Here is an 8,564-nt window from a genome sequence, read left to right as displayed (position 1 = left end):
TGAGATCAATACATCAGTAGACTTGTGGCTGGTAAGTATCCATTTATTGCTTAATGGATACCTTTTCATGGGCCTACATAGTAGACGGACCTGAGAATTCTCTTAGACAAATGCTGTAAGAGCATCAATCCCATTTACAAAGGTTCTGCCTTCGTTCGTAATGTAACCAGCCTCAAAGGCCCTATCTCTTAACTCTGGCACAGTGGTGACTGTTATCAACATACAAACTTAGGGGGCACAGATACTGACAATCTAGCAGTAAAAAGAATAACCAGCTAGGCATGCATAAAGATCTTTGAGGATTTCCTTGTACAAGCAGCTTATCTTAAGGAAACAGTAGGATACGCATGCAAAGCATCAATTTAGTTCATTTATTTAATGACCTGTATATAATAGAACATTTTGGAAACCCTTGACTGCTCTAGAAGGCACTGGTGAAATGAGTTGTAGTAAACATGTATGAAAAAGCATCTTAATCACTTCAAAAGTGAAGCAAATTTATATGGTCTGGAACTTAAAGACATCAACCACTTACAGTAAATGATGAAAAGGAGATTAATTAAACATAATATAATACCAATTAAGGAAACTATGCTTCTAATGGTACTAAAGTATCCAAAAGGACACTTATAGAATTGTGTAGCAGAGTAACTAGGCAGAATTCTAAGAATTGTGAGAGTTATCATTTTAGCATCATCATTACACGCCTCTGCATCATTATCATCATCATTTGGGCAATCGCACCATGCATCAGACACTTAACTAGGCAATTTACAAATCAGACCTCATTAGGCCCCTATGACAACTCCATGTTAAATATCATTATGCAGACTTCAAACACTGAAGAAGTGAAGCACAGAGATGAAAGTTGGCCAGAGGCTCCATTAATGGACTGTTGAGATAGACTTGGGCTATTCCACCTGACCCAGACGGTGCTACTCCCCCCAAACAGTTTCACTATGCAAAGAACGTTGCTCAGCCTCAGTACAGTAAGGCCTAAGTGGGTAGGTATACAGTGCGAGCTCTGAAGATGAATTCAACAATAATAGTTACTAGCTCGCTTATTGCTTCCTGAGCACTGAACTTTGTCTTAGCTGTCTTATAATTAACAACATTTGAGTGAGTGTCATAAGCCTATGTGAGAGGTATTTTTATTAACCCACTTTACAGAAAGGGAAAAAATCCTGAGGCCCAAAGCAGAACAGTCTCAAGATTACACAGTCTCAGGATTTTAAGATTTCAGCTACTCACACAAGCTCTTCAGTTCAATAAAAAGAAAAGGAACTAGTGAATTGTCATGGGAAGCTCAAGAGACATGGTGACGTAAAGACAGAAGCTTGTCAGCTTTCTGAGAGTAAGGAACATTTCTGCCTCTTCAACAGGTTTCTACAGACACTCAAAGAGCATTAGAAACAAGCTGTTCAGTAAATGTCTGCTGAATGAATAAATGAGGATCTTGGAGGAGTGTTGTTTTTCTTCCTAGGGAGACATGAGCAAACATCTACTCATCCCAAGACGGGGAACCAATTATGGACAAAAGTAACAATTCCACCAAAGTCCAATTTGGCACAGGAGTGTAGTGAGGCATTTCTTAGAGCAGAGTAGATGACATCTCAGAATCATTGCTGAAAAGAGGACTCACAAAAGCTGTGTTCTTGGAACCCTCTGTGAAGTTTTCAGGTAGATGGAAAAGAAGAGCATCTCTTTTCTCCAAATCTCTCTCCCCCCCCCTCTCTCTCTCTCTCATTTTCTTCTATTGTTCGTAACTTTGGGGAGGAGCCTTGTGAATCTTGTTAAGTTTCAGCTTTTTCAGACTTAGGTGGTTCACTTCCTGAATGTCATAGAGCAGCATGTGGCTAAAGATGCTATAGAAGATATGTTGGGAAAGTTCAGATAAAGACCTTTGAAAGGCAGAAAAAGGACTTTGGGTTTTATTAGCTAAGAAAAAGAGATACTTTTGAAAATGTTTATAAGAGGGATCATAAACAGGTAGGCATTAATCAACACTGGTAAGACAAAGTGAGCACGAGAACAGAGAATCAATTGGGTATTAGCTTGAAATGCCAAGGAGTGAAAAAGAAAAGGAGACAGAAGATATCAAGAGTATAGACTAACTAAAAGCTCTCCTTGGATACACTGCAAGTAGAGCATAGTGGTTTTGAAAGAGTAAAACGTAAGAACAAAATTCTAGGCCTTTAGGCTAGGCTTGGGAATGTGGCCTTTGCGACTCAATGCTCGAAGGTATGCTAATCATAAAACAGATAGCGACATTCCTCCACCCACCCGCTTCCTGGGTTCAAAGAGTGTTCATTCAAAGAAAGTCACCCTGACCATTACCGGAACCTGCAATGCAAATGTGCTATTGTTAGGGGCTCTTAAAAACTGTCTTGGGAGTTAACAATTACCAGGTATTCCTTGTGACACTTGTGACTTTGCGCTTCCTTGTGACTCTTAACTGGTATCTTTGGGTTTTTTTTTCCAACAATGCCCTCCCCACTTCCTTGAGTTGTGGTTTCTTCCTTTAAATACCCCCTATCCAGCTACTTGGGGTGCCATGGTCCTCTACCCCTGCGTGGTGTATGACCGTGGGCCCTAGAGCGCTCTTGAATAAAAATCCTCTTGCAGTTTGCAGCAAGACCGTTTCTTGTGGGTGATTTTGGGGTGTCGCCTCTCCTGAGTCAGAACGTGGGGGAGTCCTCACGTTGTGGGTCTTTCAGTTTATTAAACATGGCTTCAAATTCTTCGGCAGACTTGCCTCTGGGAGAGGATGCGTATGAATATGAATATGATCTTGAATATGAACAGGCTAGGTCTTCTTCAATATGAACAGGCTATGTCTAAGTCTGTTTCAACTGACTACAGCAGAAAGACAAGATGTGGCTTTCAAAGCTACAACCTAAAAGTTCAGGTGTTTTCCACCTGTCTAGGGACATGTTCAAGATATGATTACCCTAAAATCTTGTTGCTGAAATTTCTTTCCTGGGGCAGATGCAAAGCAACATCTACCCTCCTCCCAAGGTCCCAAATGACAAATTGAGGCATGCTTTCACCAAAGGTCATTCTGGGGAATCAATAAATTTACTGGGCTTTTTGACAAAGCTTATAGGAGGAGTTATTTATAAGGATGAGGGCACCCCTCCCTCAAAATACTGTAATTAAGGCTAAGGCTTTCCTGTAGTCAAACAGATGGAGCATATGCTCCTAGTCTCTCCCACTCTCTCCCTCCCTCCCTCTCTCCCTTAAACACACACACACACACATACACACACACACACAGGACCTTGCTGGGAAGTAAGGAGTGGCTGGATACTCAGGAAAGAACCCCATGCGCTATGCTATATTTCTGTGTTAGGTGTAAACCATTAAACAACCTAACTGGGATGACTTTTTGCAAGGCAAGCACAGATGAACTTACGATGGTGGTTGCTTGGCTCAGGGGACAGTCATGTACAACAGAGCCCAGTTGTAGAGAGAGCTCTTGTACAAACCCAGGGCCACTTTCATAGCTGAACCCAGCCTTCTGCCATCTCCATCAATACAGCAGAATTGAGTAGAGCATCCCTCAACCCTCCAAACTAGCTCATTTGGTGATTCTGTCTTCCAAGACTAATAGAAATAGAAACTTTGCTCAGCTGAGCCTTGCATGAATTCCTGACAAAATAACATGAGCGATGTTTAAATTGCTTTAATTAAGCTTTGAGAGTAATTTGTTACATACATAGTTTTCAGAGAAGAGAACAATTTTGAGAATTCAAGAGAGCATTAATTATGCCCCCAAAAGAGCCTGATGAGACAGACATGCTTCTCCTGCCTATAAGGTTTTTGAGATCCTGTTCGTTATTATAACACCAACATTCAACTCAGCACCAGAAAACCTTTACTGAATCAGTAAACCTGATCAGCTTCCTTTTCTTTTTCTTTCTAAAAAGATTTTTTTTTAATTTTATTCAGAGAGAAAGAGAGGGAATGAGAGAGAGTGAGGTAGGGCATGCACCTGCCACAGCATGTGTGTGTGTGTGCGTGTGTGTGTATCAGAGATCAACTTTGTGAAACTGGTTCCTATATTTACAAGGTGAGGAGACCCCTAGGTATCCAGTAAGGGAAGCAAGCTATGAAGAGATGAGAATGAAAACTTAGCTCAAATTGACTTCATCACCTGGGATAAAGATTTCTAAAGAGTCTGATGGCAGGCACTTTATTCCCAACAAATTTAAACATAGCATAGTTTGGGGAAAAAATTTCCTCATGTAACACATTCCTTTGTGCACAAGGAAACATACTTACATCAAAACTCAACCCAGAGAATATGTCATTTCTGCCAAGAAGATGGGTTCTGAAGATAGGCTACCTATACTAACTTAAGCACTTAGAGAAGGAACAGATGTGGCCTTGGTCATATAGATAGCATAGAGGTCATTTGTGCTATTAGCCATTTCTGGTCCTGGTTGTGGGAGCTTAGGGAACCCTCTAGCTATACATATAATGTAAAAGTCATTTAGACTATTAGATATCTCTGGTCCTGGTTGTGGGAGCTTGGGGAGTCCCTGGTTGTAAGGGTCATTTAGATTACTGGCTACCTCTGGCCTTGAGTGTAGAAGTTTGATATAGCCTGGACCAACAGATAATCCAGATCACTAGCCTATTCATCATGTCCAATTCCCAGATTTCTGGAAAAAGATGTTATACGTCTTTGAAAGAAAAATCCTGGGTGCAGAGAACCATGGAGTCGACTTCACCTAGCTGCCTTGAAAGGCATGTATCATAGGTTTTTCAGGTTAGAGTCCATGGCTCCTAGAGCACAATGTGCCTCCCAGTTCCTGAAAGACCCATGCCTTCCCTCAGGTAGTGAAACATTCAGACCACTTTACATTTCTCTGTATGTTCCAACAGACATCAAGGAAGCATGGAAGCTCCACAGGACTATTGGTCTTAGACACTAATCTTGTGTACCCTGTATAGCTTACAAACATCCTTGTATACTGGCAACTATGACTGTATTGATCCTGGAAATTGCTATCATATTCTATTTTGGGTAAAGGTATAAAAAGTCTGCCTTTTCTCAGTAAAATTGTCACAGCCTCAGTCTTGCTATGATCCCCACAGCCAAAACCAATGAGGTTTCATTCCTCATTGCTATATCAGGTGACCTTGGCTAAGTATGAGTGCTTATACTACACTGGATTCTCTAAAGATCTGTGTGCAGAAGAACCTTCAGTCTGTGCTCTAGTAAGTGGGTTGCAGAAATCAAAGCTGGATCAACAGGCTTGTCCAGAAAATACCTCTAACTACATCTATCTTGTTTCTCCTTATTAATATGCACCTTCTCAAAAGTTAACATTTTTTTTCTTAGTACCAGAGACTTAATTTAGGGCCCCATACATGCTAAGCAAGAAATCTTCACCAAAACTACTTCCTAAAGCCAAACTCTGAATTTTTGGTGTGTGTGTGTGTGTGTGTGTGTGTGTGTGTGGTGTGGTATGTATGTAATGAATGCCTGTGTGTTCATGGGAGGGTCAAATCTGTGTATTCACATACACAAACCAGAAAAGGGCATCAGTGTCCTCCTCTTGTTCTTTGCCTTATTTCTTTAAGAAGGGTTTCTTGTTGAGCCCAAAGCTCACTGTTTCAGATAAGCAGTTATTTTTTCCCTGTGGGCTTTGGGGATTACAACTCAGGTCCTCATGCTTGCACAGTGCCAACACCCAGCTCTAGTCTGATAAACCTTAAACAGGCAGCCTGATGGGAGACTTAAATACAGTCAGACTCATCAGCTGCTGCCCAGGTCAGGTGTGGGACATTCACTGCATTTATCCTCTCTTAATCCCAGGCTTTCCTGCCCCAGGGCAGCTGTCACTTTAATCCTGAACCTGTGTATTAGCTTCATCTGTTGATGGTCTTCATGAAAGTGGAACCACACAAGAGAATCCATTTAAATTGTACCTTTGAAACTCATCCATGCTAATATATGAAGCATTGGTTTCTTCTTTTTCATTTCTGTATATAATTCCATCACAATTTACCCATTCCACACTTGAAGATTTTGAATAATCCATCCTAGAAATATTACACAAATAGCTAGTAGGAACATCTTTGTATGCGCTATTTGCTTTATCAGCTGATATCTTAATATGATGCTGATTTGGTTTGTTGTTACTGTTGTTTGAGTTTGTTTATTTTGTTTTTGTCTTTGTGTATATATTATTTGTTTTTTATGTCATTCCTTTTTTGTTTTATTTTATGAGATATTTTCTTTATTTACATTTCAAATGCTATCCCCAAAGTCCCCTATACCCACCCCCTGCCCTGCTCCCCTACCCACCCACTCCCACTTCTTAGCCCTGGCATTCCCCTGTACTGGGGCATATAATCTTTGCAAGACCTAGGGGCCTCTCTTCCCAATGATGGCCAACTAGGCCATCTTCTGCTACATATGCAGCTAGAGACATGAACTCTGTGGGTACTGGTTAGTTCATATTATTGTTACACCTATAGGGTTGAAGACCCCTTCAGCTCCTTGGTTACTTTCGCTAGCTCCTCCATTGGGGGCCCTGTGTTCCATCCTACAGATGACTGTGAGCATCCACTTCTGTATTTGCCAGGCACTGGCATAGCCTCATACGAGACAGCTATATCAGGGTCCCTTCAGCAAAATCTTGCTGGCATATGCAATAGTGTCTGGGTTTGGTGGCTGATTATGGGATGGATCCCCAGGTGGGGAAGTCTCTGGTGAGTCCATCCTTTTGTCTTAGCTCCACACTTTGTCTCTGTAACTCCTTTCATGAGTATTTTGTTCCCTATTCTAAGGAAGAATGAAGTATCCACACGATGGTCTTCCTTCTTCTTGATTTTCTTGTGTTTTGCAAATTGTATCTTGGGTATTCTAAGTTTCTGGGCTAAAATCCACTGATCAGTGAGTGCATATCTAGTGTTTTTTAATTTAAGAAATCTTTAGCTCTTTAGAAATATTAACCTAACAAATTCTGTAAAAAATGTTTTTACCTGTCCCAGAGGCATTGCAGATGTAGCTGCTGTGTCACATGTGTATCAGTGGGTGGAAGAGGGGAGAGAGACTATGTCTATGTTCAGTGTTTCTACCTATGAACATATGAATGATTAATAGCCTAACATTCCTTGAAAAAAAATTGACCCTATCAGTCCAGCACCACAGTGTTCCAAAAAGGAGCTAGCCTAAGACAATCACCAGTCTGTTGCCAGACAGGCCCAGATGGGCTCCCAGGACAGGGAGCAAGCTAAAGAATAGAAGAATCCTGCCTGGGATTGTGCCCCCAGCAGGAGTGAGGCCAAGACTGAAGAATCTTACAAAGGGCATTTGGGTGAGCAGGATAAGCAGCCAGCCCAAAACAACCACTAGACTGGCACCATGAGATGCAGACAGAGAGCTATCCTGAGATGACCACCAGTTCAGCACCGTGCAGGTCTAGGGAACAGACCATGCCCAAGATAACCCCTGTTTGGTGCCATAATGTAAGAATGGAGAATAGTACTTCTAATGCCACTCCTGAGATGACCCAAGGCACCTCTAAGAGGAGCAAGTAAGTGGTGAAGAAATGGAAGAGAAAGAGAAACAGAAGGATGTAGGGGGCTCAACGAAGAGAGGCAGAACTGGAGACTACAGGGTAGTGAGGAACAACCTGATCTGAGTAGCTAGTGATGCCTTGTGGGACCAGAGTATGGTGGTCCTGGCCTGTGTTGCTATGCCATCAGAGGCCATGTCTGGGTCTGTGGCTCTGCTTTAGCAGGGATTTTTGATCTCCAAATGCCAGTTGGACATCACTAATCAAAGGTGCTGCAAGAAGACTTGTTGAGGTCCAAGGGCTATGTAGAACTGGTCCTACCCCTCACCTGAGTATAATAAGAAAGCTGGCTGTGAAGGAATGAGAGCTGGAGAGCTAACCCTCCAAACTCCCATCCAACTGCAGTACTCAGGAGAGTGGCCCTGAATGTTGTAGGAGTTTTGGTTGAGCCAGCCCCAGGGATACGAGAGGAAGAGCTGGCCCTACCACTCATCTCCAGTAAGAGAAAAGTACTCTTCTCCCCCATTCCTCTCTACCCCCTGTAGGAGGCAGGATAACTGACCCTGGCATCCTGAGAGCAGTAGAATTGGCTCTGCCCCTCACCACCTGCAGCACTCTGGAGAGCAGGCCCTGCACCTCACCTGGTCAGTGCACGTGGGGGTTACAGGTAAGTTGGCCCTAAGGGTGTGAGCATGGAAAAGACAGCTGTGCCTGTTATCTGCTGTGCAGGGAGGTCATGGAGGCAGAGATCCTTTCTCCTCCCTTTTGTCCTCCCCACTACCAATGAGCAAAGATGGCTCTACATGGTTATGAGCACTAGAGAGCCAACCCTGCCTCTTTTCTACTGGGCAGAGATGCAGATGAGGGAGACATGTGCTTCTCCCCTCCCTTGTTCCTTGTCATCTATGGCAGGCAGAAGAACTGGCCCTTGGGTTTTGAGAGTGGAGAATGTGCCATGTCCCTACACAGCTGCAACAATCAGAACAGGTCCTGCACCTTGCCTGGGCAGTGAGATAGAGCTTCATTCCC

The 8,564-nt window shown here is 42.8% G+C and overlaps 1 non-coding gene across 1 annotated transcript; it reads left to right on the top strand.

Annotated features, from left to right (window-relative positions):
• The first annotated feature begins 6,997 nt into the window (after positions 1-6,997).
• Positions 6,998-7,129, top strand: Gm22473. The gene has a single exon (XR_003955504.1). It is a non-coding gene; the product is annotated as a small nucleolar RNA SNORA17 (small nucleolar RNA).
• The last annotated feature ends 1,435 nt before the right edge of the window (positions 7,130-8,564 follow it).

This window comes from Mus musculus, chromosome 4 (genome assembly GCF_000001635.26).
Source record: "Mus musculus strain C57BL/6J chromosome 4, GRCm38.p6 C57BL/6J".
NCBI classification, from domain to species: domain Eukaryota; kingdom Metazoa; phylum Chordata; class Mammalia; order Rodentia; family Muridae; genus Mus; species Mus musculus.
The sequence above is the reverse complement of the archived record's forward strand: the minus strand, read 5'-3'. Positions and strand labels throughout refer to the sequence as shown.